This window comes from Vipera berus (genome assembly GCF_964194415.1).
Source record: "Vipera berus genome assembly, chromosome: W".
Classification (NCBI taxonomy): domain Eukaryota; kingdom Metazoa; phylum Chordata; class Lepidosauria; order Squamata; family Viperidae; genus Vipera; species Vipera berus.
The window spans coordinates 46,807,336-46,829,453 of record NC_138210.1 but is presented as its reverse complement, the minus strand read 5'-3'; positions in this window follow the sequence as shown (position 1 = coordinate 46,829,453).

The window sequence follows — 22,118 nt, the reverse complement described above, 5'->3', positions numbered from 1 at the left end:
GAGCTCAAATTCGAAAAACAAACACATATTCATGTTCCCCCGGCTCACCGAAGACCAAAAAACCATGGTTTTGCAGATCTGATGTCTCCTTGCGGAGATAGCCCATGTTATATCTTGCATTTGTTAGGAAAAACTGCTTATAGCATGAAAAGTGCCCATTGCAGATAGAGCTCAAATTCGAAAAACAAACACATATTCTTGTTCCGGGACTAAGCGAAGACCAAAAAACCATGACTTTTGCAGATCTGATGTCTCCTTGCGGAGATAGCCCATGTTATATCTTGCATTTGTTAGGAAAAACTGCTTATAGCATGAAAAGTGCCCATTGCAGATAGAGCTCAAATTCGAATAACAAACACATATTCATGTTCCCCCAGCTCACCGAAGACCCAAAAACCATGATTTCTGCAGATCTGATGTCTCCTTGCGGAGATAGCCTATGTTATATCTTGCATTTGTTAGGAAAAACTGCTTATAGCATGAAAAGTGCCCATTGCAGATAGAGCTCAAATTCGAAAAAAAACACATATTCATTTTCCCCTGGCTCATCGAAGACCAAAAAACCATGGGTTTTGCAGATCTGATGTCTCCTTGCGGAGATAGCCCATGTTATATCTTGCATTTGTTACGAAAATCTGCTTATAGCCTGAAAAGTGCCCATTGCAGATAGAGCTCAAATTCGAAAAACAAACACATATTCCTGTTCCCCCGCCTCCCCGAAGACCAAAAAACCATGATTTTTGCAGATCTGATGTCTCCTTGCGGAGATAGCCTATGTTATATCTTGCATTTGTTAGGAAAAACTGCTTATAGCATGAAAAGTGCCCATTGCAGATAGAGCTCAAATTCGAAAAACAAACACATATTCATGTTCCCCTGGCTCACCGAAGACAAAAAACCATGGGTTTTGCAGATCTGATGTCTCCTTGCGGAGATAGCCCATCTTATATCTTGCATTTGTTAGGAAAATCTGCTTATAGCATGAAAAGTGCCCATTGCAGATAGAGCTCAAATTCGAATAACAAACACATATTCATGTTCGCCCAGCTCACCGAAGACCAAAAAACCATGACTTTTGCAGATCTGATGTCTCCTTGCGGAGATAGCCCACGTTATATCTTGCATTTGTTAGAAAAAACTGCTTATAGCATGAAAAGTGCCCATTGCAGATAGAGCTCAAATTCGAAAAACAAACACATATTCATGTTCCCGGGACTAAGCGAAGACCAAAAAACCATGATTTCTGCAGATCTGATGTCTCCTTGCGGAGATAGCCCATGTTATATCTTGGATTTGTTAGGAAAAACTGCTTATAGCATGAAAAGTGCCCATTGCAGATAGAGCTCAAATTCGAAAAAAAACACATATTCATTTTCCCCTGGCTCATCGAAGACCAAAAAACCATGGGTTTTGCAGATCTGATGTCTCCTTGCGGAGATAGCCCATGTTATATCTTGCATTTGTTACGAAAATCTGCTTATAGCCTGAAAAGTGCCCATTGCAGATAGAGCTCAAATTCGAAAAACAAACACATATTCCTGTTCCCCCGCCTCCCCGAAGACCAAAAAACCATGATTTTTGCAGATCTGATGTCTCCTTGCGGAGATAGCCTATGTTATATCTTGCATTTGTTAGGAAAAACTGCTTATAGCATGAAAAGTGCCCATTGCAGATAGAGCTCAAATTCGAAAAACAAACACATATTCATGTTCCCCTGGCTCACCGAAGACAAAAAACCATGGGTTTTGCAGATCTGATGTCTCCTTGCGGAGATAGCCCATCTTATATCTTGCATTTGTTAGGAAAATCTGCTTATAGCATGAAAAGTGCCCATTGCAGATAGAGCTCAAATTCGAATAACAAACACATATTCATGTTCGCCCAGCTCACCGAAGACCAAAAAACCATGACTTTTGCAGATCTGATGTCTCCTTGCGGAGATAGCCCACGTTATATCTTGCATTTGTTAGAAAAAACTGCTTATAGCATGAAAAGTGCCCATTGCAGATAGAGCTCAAATTCGAAAAACAAACACATATTCATGTTCCCGGGACTAAGCGAAGACCAAAAAACCATGATTTCTGCAGATCTGATGTCTCCTTGCGGAGATAGCCCATGTTATATCTTGGATTTGTTAGGAAAAACTGCTTATAGCATGAAAAGTGCCCATTGCAGATAGAGCTCAAATTCGAAAAAAAACACATATTCATTTTCCCCTGGCTCATCGAAGACCAAAAAACCATGGGTTTTGCAGATCTGATGTCTCCTTGCGGAGATAGCCCATGTTATATCTTGCATTTGTTACGAAAATCTGCTTATAGCCTGAAAAGTGCCCATTGCAGATAGAGCTCAAATTCGAAAAACAAACACATATTCCTGTTCCCCCGCCTCCCCGAAGACCAAAAAACCATGATTTTTGCAGATCTGATGTCTCCTTGCGGAGATAGCCTATGTTATATCTTGCATTTGTTAGGAAAAACTGCCTATAGCATGAAAAGTGCCCATTGCAGATAGAGCTCAAATTCGAATAACAAACACATATTCATGTTCGCCCAGCTCACCGAAGACCAAAAAATCATGACTTTTGCAGATCTGATGTCTCCTTGCGGAGATAGCCCACGTTATATCTTGCATTTGTTAGAAAAAACTGCTTATAGCATGAAAAGTGCCCATTGCAGATAGAGCTCAAATTCGAAAAACAAACACATATTCATGTTCCCGGGACTAAGCGAAGACCAAAAAACCATGATTTCTGCAGATCTGATGTCTCCTTGCGGAGATAGCCCATGTTATATCTTGGATTTGTTAGGAAAAACTGCTTATAGCATGAAAAGTGCCCATTGCAGATAGAGCTCAAATTCGAAAAAAAACACATATTCATTTTCCCCTGGCTCATCGAAGACCAAAAAACCATGGGTTTTGCAGATCTGATGTCTCCTTGCGGAGATAGCCCACGTTATATCTTGCATTTGTTACGAAAATCTGCTTATAGCCTGAAAAGTGCCCATTGCAGATAGAGCTCAAATTCGAAAAACAAACACATATTCCTGTTCCCCTGGCTCACCGAAGACAAAAAACCATGGGTTTTGCAGATCTGATGTCTCCTTGCGGAGATAGCCCATCTTATATCTTGCATTTGTTAGGAAAATCTGCTTATAGCATGAAAAGTGCCCATTGCAGATAGAGCTCAAATTCGAATAACAAACACATATTCATGTTCGCCCAGCTCACCGAAGACCAAAAAACCATGACTTTTGCAGATCTGATGTCTCCTTGCGGAGATAGCCCACGTTATATCTTGCATTTGTTAGAAAAAACTGCTTATAGCATGAAAAGTGCCCATTGCAGATAGAGCTCAAATTCGAAAAACAAACACATATTCATGTTCCCGGGACTAAGCGAAGACCAAAAAACCATGATTTCTGCAGATCTGATGTCTCCTTGCGGAGATAGCCCATGTTATATCTTGGATTTGTTAGGAAAAACTGCTTATAGCATGAAAAGTGCCCATTGCAGATAGAGCTCAAATTCGAAAAACAAACACATATTCATTTTCCCCTGGCTCATCGAAGACCAAAAAACCATGGGTTTTGCAGATCTGATGTCTCCTTGCGGAGATAGCCCATGTTATATCTTGCATTTGTTACGAAAATCTGCTTATAGCCTGAAAAGTGCCCATTGCAGATAGAGCTCAAATTCGAAAAACAAACACATATTCCTGTTCCCCCGCCTCCCCGAAGACCAAAAAACCATGATTTTTGCAGATCTGATGTCTCCTTGCGGAGATAGCCTATGTTATATCTTGCATTTTTTAGGAAAAACTGCTTATAGCATGAAAAGTGCCCATTGCAGATAGAGCTCAAATTCGAAAAACAAACACATATTCATGTTCCCCTGGCTCACCGAAGACAAAAAACCATGGGTTTTGCAGATCTGATGTCTCCTTGCGGAGATAGCCCATCTTATATCTTGCATTTGTTAGGAAAATCTGCTTATAGCATGAAAAGTGCCCATTGCAGATAGAGCTCAAATTCGAATAACAAACACATATTCATGTTCGCCCAGCTCACCGAAGACCAAAAAACCATGACTTTTGCAGATCTGATGTCTCCTTGCGGAGATAGCCCACGTTATATCTTGCATTTGTTAGAAAAAACTGCTTATAGCATGAAAAGTGCCCATTGCAGATAGAGCTCAAATTCGAAAAATAAACACATATTCATGTTCCCGGGACTAAGCGAAGACCAAAAAACCATGATTTCTGCAGATCTGATGTCTCCTTGCGGAGATAGCCCATGTTATATCTTGGATTTGTTAGGAAAAACTGCTTATAGCATGAAAAGTGCCCATTGCAGATAGAGCTCAAATTCGAAAAAAAACACATATTCATTTTCCCCTGGCTCATCGAAGACCAAAAAACCATGGGTTTTGCAGATCTGATGTCTCCTTGCGGAGATAGCCCATGTTATATCTTGCATTTGTTACGAAAATCTGCTTATAGCCTGAAAAGTGCCCATTGCAGATAGAGCTCAAATTCGAAAAACAAACACATATTCCTGTTCCCCCGCCTCCCCGAAGACCAAAAAACCATGACTTTTGCAGATCTGATGTCTCCTCGCGGAGATAGCCCATGTAATATCTTGGATTTGTTAGGAAAATCAGCTTATAGCATGAAAAGTGCCCATTGCATATAGAGCTCAAATTCGAATAACAAACACATATTCATGTTCCCCCAGCTCACCGAAGACCAAAAAACCATGATTTCTGCAGATCTGATGTCTCCTTGCGGAGATAGCCCATGTTATATCTTGCATTTGTTAGGAAAAACTGCTTATAGCATGAAAAGTGCCCATTGCAGATAGAGCTCAAATTCGAAAAACAAACACATATTCATTTTCCCCCAGCTCACCGAAGACCAAAAAACCATGACTTTTCAAGATCTGATGTCTCCTTGCGGAGATAGCCCATGTTATATCTTGCATTTGTTAGGAAAATCTGCTTATAGCATGAAAACTGCCCATTGCAGATAGAGCTCAAATTCGAAAAACAAACACATATTCATGTTCCCCCGGCTCACCGAAGACCAAAAAACCATGGTTTTGCAGATCTGATGTCTCCTTGCGGAGATAGCCCATGTTATATCTTGCATTTGTTAGGAAAAACTGCTTATAGCATGAAAAGTGCCCATTGCAGATAGAGCTCAAATTCGAATAACAAACACATATTCATGTTCCCCCAGCTCTCCAAAGACGAAAAAACCATGAGTTTTGCAGATCTGATGTCTCCTTGCGGAGATAGCCCATGTTATATCTTGCATTTGTTAGGAAAATCTGCTTATAGCATGAAAACTGCCCATTGCTGATAGAGCTCAAATTCGAAAAACAAACACATATTCATGTTCCCCCGGCTCACCGAAGACCAAAAAACCATGGTTTTGCAGATCTGATGTCTCCTTGCGGAGATAGCCCATGTTATATCTTGCATTTGTTAGGAAAAACTGCTTATAGCATGAAAAGTGCCCATTGCAGATAGAGCTCAAATTCGAAAAACAAACACATATTCTTGTTCCGGGACTAAGCGAAGACCAAAAAACCATGACTTTTGCAGATCTGATGTCTCCTTGCGGAGATAGCCCATGTTATATCTTGCATTTGTTAGGAAAAACTGCTTATAGCATGAAAAGTGCCCATTGCAGATAGAGCTCAAATTCGAAAAACAAACACATATTCATGTTCCCCTGGCTCACCGAAGACAAAAAACCATGGGTTTTGCAGATCTGATGTCTCCTTGCGGAGATAGCCCATCTTATATCTTGCATTTGTTAGGAAAATCTGCTTATAGCATGAAAAGTGCCCATTGCAGATAGAGCTCAAATTCGAAAAACAAACACATATTCATGTTCCCGGGACTAAGCGAAGACCAAAAAACCATGATTTCTGCAGATCTGATGTCTCCTTGCGGAGATAGCCCATGTTATATCTTGGATTTGTTAGGAAAAACTGCTTATAGCATGAAAAGTGCCCATTGCAGATAGAGCTCAAATTCGAATAACAAACACATATTCATGTTCCCCCAGCTCACCGAAGACCAAAAAGCCATGGGTTTTGCAGATCTGATGTCTCCTTGCGGAGATAGCCCATGTTATATCTTGCATTTGTTAGGAAAATCTGCTTATAGCATGAAAACTGCCCATTGCAGATAGAGCTCAAATTCGAAAAACAAACACATATTCATGTTCCCCCGGCTCACCGAAGACCAAAAAACCATGGTTTTGCAGATCTGATGTCTCCTTGCGGAGATAGCCCATGTTATATCTTGCATTTGTTAGGAAAAACTGCTTATAGCATGAAAAGTGCCCATTGCAGATAGAGCTCAAATTCGAATAACAAACACATATTCATGTTCCCCCAGCTCTCCAAAGACGAAAAAACCATGAGTTTTGCAGATCTGATGTCTCCTTGCGGAGATAGCCCATGTTATATCTTGCATTTGTTAGGAAAATCTGCTTATAGCATGAAAACTGCCCATTGCTGATAGAGCTCAAATTCGAAAAACAAACACATATTCATGTTCCCCCGGCTCACCGAAGACCAAAAAACCATGGTTTTGCAGATCTGATGTCTCCTTGCGGAGATAGCCCATGTTATATCTTGCATTTGTTAGGAAAAACTGCTTATAGCATGAAAAGTGCCCATTGCAGATAGAGCTCAAATTCGAAAAACAAACACATATTCTTGTTCCGGGACTAAGCGAAGACCAAAAAACCATGACTTTTGCAGATCTGATGTCTCCTTGCGGAGATAGCCCATGTTATATCTTGCATTTGTTAGGAAAAACTGCTTATAGCATGAAAAGTGCCCATTGCAGATAGAGCTCAAATTCGAAAAACAAACACATATTCATGTTCCCCTGGCTCACCGAAGACAAAAAACCATGGGTTTTGCAGATCTGATGTCTCCTTGCGGAGATAGCCCATCTTATATCTTGCATTTGTTAGGAAAATCTGCTTATAGCATGAAAAGTGCCCATTGCAGATAGAGCTCAAATTCGAATAACAAACACATATTCATGTTCCCCCAGCTCACCGAAGACCGAAAAACCATGACTTTTGCAGAGCTGATGTCTCCTTGCGGAGATAGCCCACGTTATATCTTGCATTTGTTAGAAAAAACTGCTTATAGCATGAAAAGTGCCCATTGCAGATAGAGCTCAAATTCGAAAAACAAACACATATTCATGTTCCCGGGACTAAGCGAAGACCAAAAAACCATGATTTCTGCAGATCTGATGTCTCCTTGCGGAGATAGCCCATGTTATATCTTGGATTTGTTAGGAAAAACTGCTTATAGCATGAAAAGTGCCCATTGCAGATAGAGCTCAAATTCGAAAAAAAACACATATTCATTTTCCCCCGGCTCATCGAAGACCAAAAAACCATGGGTTTTGCAGATCTGATGTCTCCTTGCGGAGATAGCCCATGTTATATCTTGCATTGTTAGGAAAATCTGCTTATAGCATGAAAAGTGCCCATTGCAGATAGAGCTCAAATTCGAATAACAAACACATATTCATGTTCCCCCAGCTCACCGAAGACCAAAAAAACATGATTTCTGCAGATCTGATGTCTCCTTGCGGAGATAGCCCATGTTATATCTTGCATTTGTTAGGAAAAACTGCTTATAGCATGAAAAGTGCCCATTGCAGATAGAGCTCAAATTCGAATAACAAACACATATTCATGTTCCCCCAGCTCTCCAAAGACGAAAAAACCATGAGTTTTGCAGATCTGATGTCTCCTTGCGGAGATAGCCCATGTTATATCTTGCATTTGTTAGGAAAATCTGCTTATAGCATGAAAACTGCCCATTGCTGATAGAGCTCAAATTCGAAAAACAAACACATATTCATGTTCCCCCGGCTCACCGAAGACCAAAAAACCATGGTTTTGCAGATCTGATGTCTCCTTGCGGAGATAGCCCATGTTATATCTTGCATTTGTTAGGAAAAACTGCTTATAGCATGAAAAGTGCCCATTGCAGATAGAGCTCAAATTCGAAAAACAAACACATATTCTTGTTCCGGGACTAAGCGAAGACCAAAAAACCATGACTTTTGCAGATCTGATGTCTCCTTGCGGAGATAGCCCATGTTATATCTTGCATTTGTTAGGAAAAACTGCTTATAGCATGAAAAGTGCCCATTGCAGATAGAGCTCAAATTCGAAAAACAAACACATATTCATGTTCCCCTGGCTCACCGAAGACAAAAAACCATGGGTTTTGCAGATCTGATGTCTCCTTGCGGAGATAGCCCATCTTATATCTTGCATTTGTTAGGAAAATCTGCTTATAGCATGAAAAGTGCCCATTGCAGATAGAGCTCAAATTCGAAAAACAAACACATATTCATGTTCCCGGGACTAAGCGAAGACCAAAAAACCATGATTTCTGCAGATCTGATGTCTCCTTGCGGAGATAGCCCATGTTATATCTTGGATTTGTTAGGAAAAACTGCTTATAGCATGAAAAGTGCCCATTGCAGATAGAGCTCAAATTCGAATAACAAACACATATTCATGTTCCCCCAGCTCACCGAAGACCAAAAAGCCATGGGTTTTGCAGATCTGATGTCTCCTTGCGGAGATAGCCCATGTTATATCTTGCATTTGTTAGGAAAATCTGCTTATAGCATGAAAACTGCCCATTGCAGATAGAGCTCAAATTCGAAAAACAAACACATATTCATGTTCCCCCGGCTCACCGAAGACCAAAAAACCATGGTTTTGCAGATCTGATGTCTCCTTGCGGAGATAGCCCATGTTATATCTTGCATTTGTTAGGAAAAACTGCTTATAGCATGAAAAGTGCCCATTGCAGATAGAGCTCAAATTCGAATAACAAACACATATTCATGTTCCCCCAGCTCTCCAAAGACGAAAAAACCATGAGTTTTGCAGATCTGATGTCTCCTTGCGGAGATAGCCCATGTTATATCTTGCATTTGTTAGGAAAATCTGCTTATAGCATGAAAACTGCCCATTGCTGATAGAGCTCAAATTCGAAAAACAAACACATATTCATGTTCCCCCGGCTCACCGAAGACCAAAAAACCATGGTTTTGCAGATCTGATGTCTCCTTGCGGAGATAGCCCATGTTATATCTTGCATTTGTTAGGAAAAACTGCTTATAGCATGAAAAGTGCCCATTGCAGATAGAGCTCAAATTCGAAAAACAAACACATATTCTTGTTCCGGGACTAAGCGAAGACCAAAAAACCATGACTTTTGCAGATCTGATGTCTCCTTGCGGAGATAGCCCATGTTATATCTTGCATTTGTTAGGAAAAACTGCTTATAGCATGAAAAGTGCCCATTGCAGATAGAGCTCAAATTCGAAAAACAAACACATATTCATGTTCCCCTGGCTCACCGAAGACAAAAAACCATGGGTTTTGCAGATCTGATGTCTCCTTGCGGAGATAGCCCATCTTATATCTTGCATTTGTTAGGAAAATCTGCTTATAGCATGAAAAGTGCCCATTGCAGATAGAGCTCAAATTCGAAAAACAAACACATATTCATGTTCCTGGGACTAAGCGAAGACCAAAAAACCATGATTTCTGCAGATCTGATGTCTCCTTGCGGAGATAGCCCATGTTATATCTTGGATTTGTTAGGAAAAACTGCTTATAGCATGAAAAGTGCCCATTGCAGATAGAGCTCAAATTCGAAAAAAAAACACATATTCATTTTCCCCTGGCTCATCGAAGACCAAAAAACCATGGGTTTTGCAGATCTGATGTCTCCTTGCGGAGATAGCCCATGTTATATCTTGCATTTGTTAGGAAAATCTGCTTATAGCATGAAAAGTGCCCATTGCAGATAGAGCTCAAATTCGAATAACAAACACATATTCATGTTCCCCCAGCTCACCGAAGACCAAAAAAACATGATTTCTGCAGATCTGATGTCTCCTTGCGGAGATAGCCCATGTTATATCTTGCATTTGTTAGGAAAAACTGCTTATAGCATGAAAAGTGCCCATTGCAGATAGAGCTCAAATTCGAAAAACAAACACATATTCATGTTCCCCCAGCTCACCGAAGACCAAAAAGCCATGGGTTTTGCAGATCTGATGTCTCCTTGCGGAGATAGCCCATGTTATATCTTGCATTTGTTAGGAAAATCTGCTTATAGCATGAAAACTGCCCATTGCAGATAGAGCTCAAATTCGAAAAACAAACACATATTCATGTTCCCCCGGCTCACCGAAGACCAAAAAACCATGGTTTTGCAGATCTGATGTCTCCTTGCGGAGATAGCCCATGTTATATCTTGCATTTGTTAGGAAAAACTGCTTATAGCATGAAAAGTGCCCATTGCAGATAGAGCTCAAATTCGAATAACAAACACATATTCATGTTCCCCCAGCTCTCCAAAGACGAAAAAACCATGAGTTTTGCAGATCTGATGTCTCCTTGCGGAGATAGCCCATGTTATATCTTGCATTTGTTAGGAAAATATGCTTATAGGATGAAAACTGCCCATTGCTGATAGAGCTCAAATTCGAAAAACAAACACATATTCATGTTCCCCCGGCTCACCGAAGACCAAAAAACCATGGTTTTGCAGATCTGATGTCTCCTTGCGGAGATAGCCCATGTTATATCTTGCATTTGTTAGGAAAAACTGCTTATAGCATGAAAAGTGCCCATTGCAGATAGAGCTCAAATTCGAAAAACAAACACATATTCTTGTTCCGGGACTAAGCGAAGACCAAAAAACCATGACTTTTGCAGATCTGATGTCTCCTTGCGGAGATAGCCCATGTTATATCTTGCATTTGTTAGGAAAAACTGCTTATAGCATGAAAAGTGCCCATTGCAGATAGAGCTCAAATTCGAATAACAAACACATATTCATGTTCCCCCAGCTCACCGAAGACCCAAAAACCATGATTTCTGCAGATCTGATGTCTCCTTGCGGAGATAGCCTATGTTATATCTTGCATTTGTTAGGAAAAACTGCTTATAGCATGAAAAGTGCCCATTGCAGATAGAGCTCAAATTCGAAAAAAAACACATATTCATTTTCCCCTGGCTCATCGAAGACCAAAAAACCATGGGTTTTGCAGATCTGATGTCTCCTTGCGGAGATAGCCCATGTTATATCTTGCATTTGTTACGAAAATCTGCTTATAGCCTGAAAAGTGCCCATTGCAGATAGAGCTCAAATTCGAAAAACAAACACATATTCCTGTTCCCCCGCCTCCCCGAAGACCAAAAAACCATGATTTTTGCAGATCTGATGTCTCCTTGCGGAGATAGCCTATGTTATATCTTGCATTTGTTAGGAAAAACTGCTTATAGCATGAAAAGTGCCCATTGCAGATAGAGCTCAAATTCGAAAAACAAACACATATTCATGTTCCCCTGGCTCACCGAAGACAAAAAACCATGGGTTTTGCAGATCTGATGTCTCCTTGCGGAGATAGCCCATCTTATATCTTGCATTTGTTAGGAAAATCTGCTTATAGCATGAAAAGTGCCCATTGCAGATAGAGCTCAAATTCGAATAACAAACACATATTCATGTTCGCCCAGCTCACCGAAGACCAAAAAACCATGACTTTTGCAGATCTGATGTCTCCTTGCGGAGATAGCCCACGTTATATCTTGCATTTGTTAGAAAAAACTGCTTATAGCATGAAAAGTGCCCATTGCAGATAGAGCTCAAATTCGAAAAACAAACACATATTCATGTTCCCGGGACTAAGCGAAGACCAAAAAACCATGATTTCTGCAGATCTGATGTCTCCTTGCGGAGATAGCCCATGTTATATCTTGGATTTGTTAGGAAAAACTGCTTATAGCATGAAAAGTGCCCATTGCAGATAGAGCTCAAATTCGAAAAAAAACACATATTCATTTTCCCCTGGCTCATCGAAGACCAAAAAACCATGGGTTTTGCAGATCTGATGTCTCCTTGCGGAGATAGCCCATGTTATATCTTGCATTTGTTACGAAAATCTGCTTATAGCCTGAAAAGTGCCCATTGCAGATAGAGCTCAAATTCGAAAAACAAACACATATTCCTGTTCCCCCGCCTCCCCGAAGACCAAAAAACCATGATTTTTGCAGATCTGATGTCTCCTTGCGGAGATAGCCTATGTTATATCTTGCATTTGTTAGGAAAAACTGCTTATAGCATGAAAAGTGCCCATTGCAGATAGAGCTCAAATTCGAAAAACAAACACATATTCATGTTCCCCTGGCTCACCGAAGACAAAAAACCATGGGTTTTGCAGATCTGATGTCTCCTTGCGGAGATAGCCCATCTTATATCTTGCATTTGTTAGGAAAATCTGCTTATAGCATGAAAAGTGCCCATTGCAGATAGAGCTCAAATTCGAATAACAAACACATATTCATGTTCGCCCAGCTCACCGAAGACCAAAAAACCATGACTTTTGCAGATCTGATGTCTCCTTGCGGAGATAGCCCACGTTATATCTTGCATTTGTTAGAAAAAACTGCTTATAGCATGAAAAGTGCCCATTGCAGATAGAGCTCAAATTCGAAAAACAAACACATATTCATGTTCCCGGGACTAAGCGAAGACCAAAAAACCATGATTTCTGCAGATCTGATGTCTCCTTGCGGAGATAGCCCATGTTATATCTTGGATTTGTTAGGAAAAACTGCTTATAGCATGAAAAGTGCCCATTGCAGATAGAGCTCAAATTCGAAAAAAAACACATATTCATTTTCCCCTGGCTCATCGAAGACCAAAAAACCATGGGTTTTGCAGATCTGATGTCTCCTTGCGGAGATAGCCCATGTTATATCTTGCATTTGTTACGAAAATCTGCTTATAGCCTGAAAAGTGCCCATTGCAGATAGAGCTCAAATTCGAAAAACAAACACATATTCCTGTTCCCCCGCCTCCCCGAAGACCAAAAAACCATGATTTTTGCAGATCTGATGTCTCCTTGCGGAGATAGCCTATGTTATATCTTGCATTTGTTAGGAAAAACTGCCTATAGCATGAAAAGTGCCCATTGCAGATAGAGCTCAAATTCGAATAACAAACACATATTCATGTTCGCCCAGCTCACCGAAGACCAAAAAATCATGACTTTTGCAGATCTGATGTCTCCTTGCGGAGATAGCCCACGTTATATCTTGCATTTGTTAGAAAAAACTGCTTATAGCATGAAAAGTGCCCATTGCAGATAGAGCTCAAATTCGAAAAACAAACACATATTCATGTTCCCGGGACTAAGCGAAGACCAAAAAACCATGATTTCTGCAGATCTGATGTCTCCTTGCGGAGATAGCCCATGTTATATCTTGGATTTGTTAGGAAAAACTGCTTATAGCATGAAAAGTGCCCATTGCAGATAGAGCTCAAATTCGAAAAAAAACACATATTCATTTTCCCCTGGCTCATCGAAGACCAAAAAACCATGGGTTTTGCAGATCTGATGTCTCCTTGCGGAGATAGCCCACGTTATATCTTGCATTTGTTACGAAAATCTGCTTATAGCCTGAAAAGTGCCCATTGCAGATAGAGCTCAAATTCGAAAAACAAACACATATTCCTGTTCCCCTGGCTCACCGAAGACAAAAAACCATGGGTTTTGCAGATCTGATGTCTCCTTGCGGAGATAGCCCATCTTATATCTTGCATTTGTTAGGAAAATCTGCTTATAGCATGAAAAGTGCCCATTGCAGATAGAGCTCAAATTCGAATAACAAACACATATTCATGTTCGCCCAGCTCACCGAAGACCAAAAAACCATGACTTTTGCAGATCTGATGTCTCCTTGCGGAGATAGCCCACGTTATATCTTGCATTTGTTAGAAAAAACTGCTTATAGCATGAAAAGTGCCCATTGCAGATAGAGCTCAAATTCGAAAAACAAACACATATTCATGTTCCCGGGACTAAGCGAAGACCAAAAAACCATGATTTCTGCAGATCTGATGTCTCCTTGCGGAGATAGCCCATGTTATATCTTGGATTTGTTAGGAAAAACTGCTTATAGCATGAAAAGTGCCCATTGCAGATAGAGCTCAAATTCGAAAAACAAACACATATTCATTTTCCCCTGGCTCATCGAAGACCAAAAAACCATGGGTTTTGCAGATCTGATGTCTCCTTGCGGAGATAGCCCATGTTATATCTTGCATTTGTTACGAAAATCTGCTTATAGCCTGAAAAGTGCCCATTGCAGATAGAGCTCAAATTCGAAAAACAAACACATATTCCTGTTCCCCCGCCTCCCCGAAGACCAAAAAACCATGATTTTTGCAGATCTGATGTCTCCTTGCGGAGATAGCCTATGTTATATCTTGCATTTTTTAGGAAAAACTGCTTATAGCATGAAAAGTGCCCATTGCAGATAGAGCTCAAATTCGAAAAACAAACACATATTCATGTTCCCCTGGCTCACCGAAGACAAAAAACCATGGGTTTTGCAGATCTGATGTCTCCTTGCGGAGATAGCCCATCTTATATCTTGCATTTGTTAGGAAAATCTGCTTATAGCATGAAAAGTGCCCATTGCAGATAGAGCTCAAATTCGAATAACAAACACATATTCATGTTCGCCCAGCTCACCGAAGACCAAAAAACCATGACTTTTGCAGATCTGATGTCTCCTTGCGGAGATAGCCCACGTTATATCTTGCATTTGTTAGAAAAAACTGCTTATAGCATGAAAAGTGCCCATTGCAGATAGAGCTCAAATTCGAAAAATAAACACATATTCATGTTCCCGGGACTAAGCGAAGACCAAAAAACCATGATTTCTGCAGATCTGATGTCTCCTTGCGGAGATAGCCCATGTTATATCTTGGATTTGTTAGGAAAAACTGCTTATAGCATGAAAAGTGCCCATTGCAGATAGAGCTCAAATTCGAAAAAAAACACATATTCATTTTCCCCTGGCTCATCGAAGACCAAAAAACCATGGGTTTTGCAGATCTGATGTCTCCTTGCGGAGATAGCCCATGTTATATCTTGCATTTGTTACGAAAATCTGCTTATAGCCTGAAAAGTGCCCATTGCAGATAGAGCTCAAATTCGAAAAACAAACACATATTCCTGTTCCCCCGCCTCCCCGAAGACCAAAAAACCATGACTTTTGCAGATCTGATGTCTCCTCGCGGAGATAGCCCATGTAATATCTTGGATTTGTTAGGAAAATCAGCTTATAGCATGAAAAGTGCCCATTGCAGATAGAGCTCAAATTCGAATAACAAACACATATTCATGTTCCCCCAGCTCACCGAAGACCAAAAAACCATGATTTCTGCAGATCTGATGTCTCCTTGCGGAGATAGCCCATGTTATATCTTGCATTTGTTAGGAAAAACTGCTTATAGCATGAAAAGTGCCCATTGCAGATAGAGCTCAAATTCGAAAAACAAACACATATTCATTTTCCCCCAGCTCACCGAAGACCAAAAAACCATGACTTTTCAAGATCTGATGTCTCCTTGCGGAGATAGCCCATGTTATATCTTGCATTTGTTAGGAAAATCTGCTTATAGCATGAAAACTGCCCATTGCAGATAGAGCTCAAATTCGAAAAACAAACACATATTCATGTTCCCCCGGCTCACCGAAGACCAAAAAACCATGGTTTTGCAGATCTGATGTCTCCTTGCGGAGATAGCCCATGTTATATCTTGCATTTGTTAGGAAAAACTGCTTATAGCATGAAAAGTGCCCATTGCAGATAGAGCTCAAATTCGAATAACAAACACATATTCATGTTCCCCCAGCTCTCCAAAGACGAAAAAACCATGAGTTTTGCAGATCTGATGTCTCCTTGCGGAGATAGCCCATGTTATATCTTGCATTTGTTAGGAAAATCTGCTTATAGCATGAAAACTGCCCATTGCTGATAGAGCTCAAATTCGAAAAACAAACACATATTCATGTTCCCCCGGCTCACCGAAGACCAAAAAACCATGGTTTTGCAGATCTGATGTCTCCTTGCGGAGATAGCCAATGTTATATCTTGCATTTGTTACGAAAATCTGCTTATAGCCTGAAAAGTGCCCATTGCAGATAGAGCTCAAATTCGAAAAACAAACACATATTCCTGTTCCCCCGCCTCCCCGAAGACCAAAGAACCATGACTTTTGCAGATCTGATGTCTCCTCGCGGAGATAGCCCATGTTATATCTTGCATTTGTTAGGAAAAACTGCTTATAGCATGAAAAGTGCCCATTGCAGATAGAGCTCAAATTCGAATAACAAACACATATTCATGTTCGCCCAGCTCACCGAAGACCAAAAAACCATGACTTTTGCAGATCTGATGTCTCCTTGCGGAGATAGCCCACGTTATATCTTGCATTTGTTAGAAAAAACTGCTTATAGCATGAAAAGTGCCCATTGCAGATAGAGCTCAAATTCGAAAAACAAACACATATTCATGTTCCCGGGACTAAGCGAAGACCAAAAAACCATGATTTCTGCAGATCTGATGTCTCCTTGCGGAGATAGCCCATGTTATATCTTGGATTTGTTAGGAAAAACTGCTTATAGCATGAAAAGTGCCCATTGCAGATAGAGCTCAAATTCGAAAAAAAACACATATTCATTTTCCCCTGGCTCATCGAAGACCAAAAAACCATGGGTTTTGCAGATCTGATGTCTCCTTGCGGAGATAGCCCATGTTATATCTTGCATTTGTTACGAAAATCTGCTTATAGCCTGAAAAGTGCCCATTGCAGATAGAGCTCAAATTCGAAAAACAAACACATATTCTTGTTCCGGGACTAAGCGAAGACCAAAAAACCATGACTTTTGCAGATCTGATGTCTCCTTGCGGAGATAGCCCATGTTATATCTTGCATTTGTTAGGAAAAACTGCTTATAGCATGAAAAGTGCCCATTGCAGATAGAGCTCAAATTCGAAAAACAAACACATATTCATGTTCCCCTGGCTCACCGAAGACAAAAAACCATGGGTTTTGCAGATCTGATGTCTCCTTGCGGAGATAGCCCATCTTATATCTTGCATTTGTTAGGAAAATCTGCTTATAGCATGAAAAGTGCCCATTGCAGATAGAGCTCAAATTCGAAAAACAAACACATATTCATGTTCCCGGGACTAAGCGAAGACCAAAAAACCATGATTTCTGCAGATCTGATGTCTCCTTGCGGAGATAGCCCATGTTATATCTTGGATTTGTTAGGAAAAACTGCTTATAGCATGAAAAGTGCCCATTGCAGATAGAGCTCAAATTCGAATAACAAACACATATTCATGTTCCCCCAGCTCACCGAAGACCAAAAAGCCATGGGTTTTGCAGATCTGATGTCTCCTTGCGGAGATAGCCCATGTTATATCTTGCATTTGTTAGGAAAATCTGCTTATAGCATGAAAACTGCCCATTGCAGATAGAGCTCAAATTCGAAAAACAAACACATATTCATGTTCCCCCGGCTCACCGAAGACCAAAAAACCATGGTTTTGCAGATCTGATGTCTCCTTGCGGAGATAGCCCATGTTATATCTTGCATTTGTTAGGAAAAACTGCTTATAGCATGAAAAGTGCCCATTGCAGATAGAGCTCAAATTCGAATAACAAACACATATTCATGTTCCCCCAGCTCTCCAAAGACGAAAAAACCATGAGTTTTGCAGATCTGATGTCTCCTTGCGGAGATAGCCCATGTTATATCTTGCATTTGTTAGGAAAATCTGCTTATAGCATGAAAACTGCCCATTGCTGATAGAGCTCAAATTCGAAAAACAAACACATATTCATGTTCCCCCGGCTCACCGAAGACCAAAAAACCATGGTTTTGCAGATCTGATGTCTCCTTGCGGAGATAGCCCATGTTATATCTTGCATTTGTTAGGAAAAACTGCTTATAGCATGAAAAGTGCCCATTGCAGATAGAGCTCAAATTCGAAAAACAAACACATATTCTTGTTCCGGGACTAAGCGAAGACCAAAAAACCATGACTTTTGCAGATCTGATGTCTCCTTGCGGAGATAGCCCATGTTATATCTTGCATTTGTTAGGAAAAACTGCTTATAGCATGAAAAGTGCCCATTGCAGATAGAGCTCAAATTCGAAAAACAAACACATATTCATGTTCCCCTGGCTCACCGAAGACAAAAAACCATGGGTTTTGCAGATCTGATGTCTCCTTGCGGAGATAGCCCATCTTATATCTTGCATTTGTTAGGAAAATCTGCTTATAGCATGAAAAGTGCCCATTGCAGATAGAGCTCAAATTCGAAAAACAAACACATATTCATGTTCCCGGGACTAAGCGAAGACCAAAAAACCATGATTTCTGCAGATCTGATGTCTCCTTGCGGAGATAGCCCATGTTATATCTTGGATTTGTTAGGAAAAACTGCTTATAGCATGAAAAGTGCCCATTGCAGATAGAGCTCAAATTCGAAAAAAAAACACATATTCATTTTCCCCTGGCTCATCGAAGACCAAAAAACCATGGGTTTTGCAGATCTGATGTCTCCTTGCGGAGATAGCCCATGTTATATCTTGCATTTGTTAGGAAAATCTGCTTATAGCATGAAAAGTGCCCATTGCAGATAGAGCTCAAATTCGAATAACAAACACATATTCATGTTCCCCCAGCTCACCGAAGACCAAAAAAACATGATTTCTGCAGATCTGATGTCTCCTTGCGGAGATAGCCCATGTTATATCTTGCATTTGTTAGGAAAAACTGCTTATAGCATGAAAAGTGCCCATTGCAGATAGAGCTCAAATTCGAAAAACAAACACATATTCATGTTCCCCCAGCTCACCGAAGACCAAAAAGCCATGGGTTTTGCAGATCTGATGTCTCCTTGCGGAGATAGCCCATGTTATATCTTGCATTTGTTAGGAAAATCTGCTTATAGCATGAAAACTGCCCATTGCAGATAGAGCTCAAATTCGAAAAACAAACACATATTCATGTTCCCCCGGCTCACCGAAGACCAAAAAACCATGGTTTTGCAGATCTGATGTCTCCTTGCGGAGATAGCCCATGTTATATCTTGCATTTGTTAGGAAAAACTGCTTATAGCATGAAAAGTGCCCATTGCAGATAGAGCTCAAATTCGAATAACAAACACATATTCATGTTCCCCCAGCTCTCCAAAGACGAAAAAACCATGAGTTTTGCAGATCTGATGTCTCCTTGCGGAGATAGCCCATGTTATATCTTGCATTTGTTAGGAAAATATGCTTATAGGATGAAAACTGCCCATTGCTGATAGAGCTCAAATTCGAAAAACAAACACATATTCATGTTCCCCCGGCTCACCGAAGACCAAAAAACCATGGTTTTGCAGATCTGATGTCTCCTTGCGGAGATAGCCCATGTTATATCTTGCATTTGTTAGGAAAAACTGCTTATAGCATGAAAAGTGCCCATTGCAGATAGAGCTCAAATTCGAAAAACAAACACATATTCTTGTTCCGGGACTAAGCGAAGACCAAAAAACCATGACTTTTGCAGATCTGATGTCTCCTTGCGGAGATAGCCCATGTTATATCTTGCATTTGTTAGGAAAAACTGCTTATAGCATGAAAAGTGCCCATTGCAGATAGAGCTCAAATTCGAATAACAAACACATATTCATGTTCCCCCAGCTCACCGAAGACCCAAAAACCATGATTTCTGCAGATCTGATGTCTCCTTGCGGAGATAGCCTATGTTATATCTTGCATTTGTTAGGAAAAACTGCTTATAGCATGAAAAGTGCCCATTGCAGATAGAGCTCAAATTCGAAAAAAAACACATATTCATTTTCCCCTGGCTCATCGAAGACCAAAAAACCATGGGTTTTGCAGATCTGATGTCTCCTTGCGGAGATAGCCCATGTTATATCTTGCATTTGTTACGAAAATCTGCTTATAGCCTGAAAAGTGCCCATTGCAGATAGAGCTCAAATTCGAAAAACAAACACATATTCCTGTTCCCCCGCCTCCCCGAAGACCAAAAAACCATGATTTTTGCAGATCTGATGTCTCCTTGCGGAGATAGCCTATGTTATATCTTGCATTTGTTAGGAAAAACTGCTTATAGCATGAAAAGTGCCCATTGCAGATAGAGCTCAAATTCGAAAAACAAACACATATTCATGTTCCCCTGGCTCACCGAAGACAAAAAACCATGGGTTTTGCAGATCTGATGTCTCCTTGCGGAGATAGCCCATCTTATATCTTGCATTTGTTAGGAAAATCTGCTTATAGCATGAAAAGTGCCCATTGCAGATAGAGCTCAAATTCGAATAACAAACACATATTCATGTTCGCCCAGCTCACCGAAGACCAAAAAACCATGACTTTTGCAGATCTGATGTCTCCTTGCGGAGATAGCCCACGTTATATCTTGCATTTGTTAGAAAAAACTGCTTATAGCATGAAAAGTGCCCATTGCAGATAGAGCTCAAATTCGAAAAACAAACACATATTCATGTTCCCGGGACTAAGCGAAGACCAAAAAACCATGATTTCTGCAGATCTGATGTCTCCTTGCGGAGATAGCCCATGTTATATCTTGGATTTGTTAGGAAAAACTGCTTATAGCATGAAAAGTGCCCATTGCAGATAGAGCTCAAATTCGAAAAAAAACACATATTCATTTTCCCCTGGCTCATCGAAGACCAAAAAACCATGGGTTTTGCAGATCTGATGTCTCCTTGCGGAGATAGCCCATGTTATATCTTGCATTTGTTAGGAAAATCTGCTTATAGCATGAAAACTGCCCATTGCAGATAGAGCTCAAATTCGAAAAACAAACACATATTCATGTTCCCCCGGCTCACCGAAGACCAAAAAACCATGGTTTTGCAGATCTGATGTCTCCTTGCGGAGATAGCCCATGTTATATCTTGCATTTGTTAGGAAAAACTGCTTATAGCATGAAAAGTGCCCATTGCAGATAGAGCTCAAATTCGAATAACAAACACATATTCATGTTCCCCCAGCTCTCCAAAGACGAAAAAACCATGAGTTTTGCAGATCTGATGTCTCCTTGCGGAGATAGCCCATGTTATATCTTGCATTTGTTAGGAAAATCTGCTTATAGCATGAAAACTGCCCATTGCTGATAGAGCTCAAATTCGAAAAACAAACACATATTCATGTTCCCCCGGCTCACCGAAGACCAAAAAACCATGGTTTTGCAGATCTGATGTCTCCTTGCGGAGATAGCCCATGTTATATCTTGCATTTGTTAGGAAAAACTGCTTATAGCATGAAAAGTGCCCATTGCAGATAGAGCTCAAATTCGAAAAACAAACACATATTCTTGTTCCGGGACTAAGCGAAGACCAAAAAACCATGACTTTTGCAGATCTGATGTCTCCTTGCGGAGATAGCCCATGTTATATCTTGCATTTGTTAGGAAAAACTGCTTATAGCATGAAAAGTGCCCATTGCAGATAGAGCTCAAATTCGAAAAACAAACACATATTCATGTTCCCCTGGCTCACCGAAGACAAAAAACCATGGGTTTTGCAGATCTGATGTCTCCTTGCGGAGATAGCCCATCTTATATCTTGCATTTGTTAGGAAAATCTGCTTATAGCATGAAAAGTGCCCATTGCAGATAGAGCTCAAATTCGAAAAACAAACACATATTCATGTTCCCGGGACTAAGCGAAGACCAAAAAACCATGATTTCTGCAGATCTGATGTCTCCTTGCGGAGATAGCCCATGTTATATCTTGGATTTGTTAGGAAAAACTGCTTATAGCATGAAAAGTGCCCATTGCAGATAGAGCTCAAATTCGAAAAAAAAACACATATTCATTTTCCCCTGGCTCATCGAAGACCAAAAAACCATGGGTTTTGCAGATCTGATGTCTCCTTGCGGAGATAGCCCATGTTATATCTTGCATTTGTTAGGAAAATCTGCTTATAGCATGAAAAGTGCCCATTGCAGATAGAGCTCAAATTCGAATAACAAACACATATTCATGTTCCCCCAGCTCACCGAAGACCAAAAAAACATGATTTCTGCAGATCTGATGTCTCCTTGCGGAGATAGCCCATGTTATATCTTGCATTTGTTAGGAAAAACTGCTTATAGCATGAAAAGTGCCCATTGCAGATAG